Source organism: Schistocerca piceifrons, unplaced genomic scaffold (assembly GCF_021461385.2).
Source record: "Schistocerca piceifrons isolate TAMUIC-IGC-003096 unplaced genomic scaffold, iqSchPice1.1 HiC_scaffold_485, whole genome shotgun sequence".
Lineage (NCBI taxonomy): Eukaryota > Metazoa > Arthropoda > Insecta > Orthoptera > Acrididae > Schistocerca > Schistocerca piceifrons.
The window spans coordinates 57,501-60,000 of NW_025728717.1; positions in this window are offsets into that span (position 1 = coordinate 57,501).

Genomic DNA, 2,500 nt, shown 5'->3' on the forward strand with positions numbered 1-2,500 from the left:
GCCCGGGAGTGTGTCCCGGGGGCCCGCGCGAACACGCAAGCGTCCGCTCAATCATTCTGCAAACAGGAGGAGGCTGAGCTCCCCTGCACAATACACCTCGAAACCCTCTCAGGTCCCGGCGGCGCGCAGCGCCGTCCCAAGTACTTGGTCGGGTTCGAGAGAGGCGCAATCGCCCGGAGTTAGGCGAGTAGACGCTTTCGGTGCGACCACCCGTGCTCCCAACTGAGCTTGCCGCTGCCGACAGAGGCCCGGGAGCGTGCTGTCGTGGCATTGCCGGCGGGAGACAACACGCGCCACCTACGGTGACCGGCAGCTCCAACGCCAGCGCCACAGAAGGACAAAAGCCCCACTTGGGTGCCGAAGCGAACTCTCCCAGCACAGCGCACGCGCCAACACATCCGCACAGCTGCGATACAAACCACCAGCGAGAACCGCTGGGGCGACCGAGCAGCAGACGGCGTCGCGGCGCCGAGCGCCGGGCGGCAGCGCATCCTCAACGCACACAGTCCTCAATCGGACCAGCACACTGAAGATGTCCACCGCGCTTCGCACCGGGCCCGCGAGGACCTACTTTGGCCGCACGGCGCCGCGCGCAGGGTGCGCCGGCGCGCAGCTGCGACGCCTGCCGCGTCCGTCGGCCGGCGCGCCTGCCACTGGCCGCCCCCACCAGCCGGCTGTAGCGCGTGCGCCCACGCACCGCGCGGCCAGCACGCCGGGAGGCGCCCCCTCACCGGCCGGGGACGGTCCCACCCAGCCACCGCCGCGTATCGCTTCACACCCAGATGCCGTTCAGTTTCGTCGGCATGGTGGGTATCGCTGGAACAACCGGTTAGTACCTCAACCTATCGTCGCCATCACCGATTCACCCCTAGCGAGAACAACCGCACCACAACAGGTTACCATTTGTTCATTTGCGTAACTTCACCAGAAAACGCAGGCGTCCATCGCCATTTGCAACTTCCACGATTATTGCATGCCTGTGTCAGGTGTCACGCCACACTACGTCTGCCCACATACACGCAACAAAATGTGCACGCCTAGACAATACGTGGAAGGTGGCCCCCGTACGTATGCGATGTCCATTGCTCGAACGACTGTCAACCGGCCTCTGTAGCATGTCGCAGATATGGAACGCGGTGCACCATGCCATCACGGTGTGTGAGGAGAGACGACTAGGTCCGAATACATCAACAGACAGCTCATGCTGATCGCCATCCACGGCGTCCGTTCCTCCCACACGTCTCTATGGCGTACCACACTGCAATCCAGCTCTCATAGGGAGACGACACGTAGCTGCGTGCACAATATTTGCACTGTATGGTCCGCCGTTTTTGGGCGCAGTCGTTGTACGGTCACACATGTGCCACGATGTATCATTCAGTACATAAGGACGAATGTGCAGTACAGATTGTGGTTTACGCGTACGACATTAGCGGACAGTTGACACAGGCCGCACCACAACGTAGCCTGAGTACGTCGCATGCGGAGGGCATTGAACATGCAAAGTTCTCACCAACCAGCTTGCGAAGGCAGGGGGCAAGGTGGGGACGTGGGGAGGGGCGGCATGTACGTCCTGCTGCCATCCACATTACAGTGTACAGCAGGAGCATGTGGAAAGTGAGCAAGACTTGCAAGGTGTTTAACATGAAGCGATACACAGGGGAGCGGGGAGTGCGAGTAGCGAACTATATTGCGAGGGTTGCGGGTGGGCAACACTACACTAATTGAACGAGTCGTATAACAATTACAGAGCAGGTTTAGGCGACAACGTGGGTTACGTTAGGCGACAACGTGGGTTAGGTTAAGGCACGACGTGGGTTAGGTTAAGGCACGACATGGGTTAGGTTAAGGCACGACATGGGTTAGGTTAAGGCACAACATGGGTTAGGTTAAGGCACAACATGGGTTAGGTTAAGGCACAACATGGGTTAGGTTAAGGCACAACATGGGTTAGGTTAAGGCACAACATGGGTTAGGTTAAGGCACAACATGGGTTAGGTTAAGGCACAACATGGGTTAGGTTAAGGCACAACATGGGTTAGGTTAAGGCACAACATGGGTTAGGTTAAGGCACAACATGGGTTAGGTTAAGGCACAACATGGGTTAGGTTAAGGCACAACATGGGTTAGGTTAAGGCACAACATGGGTTAGGTTAAGGCACAACATAGGTTAGGTTAAGGCACAACATGGGTTAGGTTAAGGCACAACATGGGTTAGGTTAAGGCACAACATGGGTTAGGTTAAGGCACAACATGGGTTAGGTTAAGGCACAACATGGGTTAGGTTAAGGCACAACATGGGTTAGGTTAAGGCACAACATGGGTTAGGTTAAGGCACAACATGGGTTAGGTTAAGGCACAACATGGGTTAGGTTAAGGCACAACATGGGTTAGGTTAAGGCACAACATGGGTTAGGTTAAGGCACAACATGGGTTAGGTTAAGGCACAACATGGGTTAGGTTAAGGCACAACATGGGTTAGGTTAAGGCACAACATGGG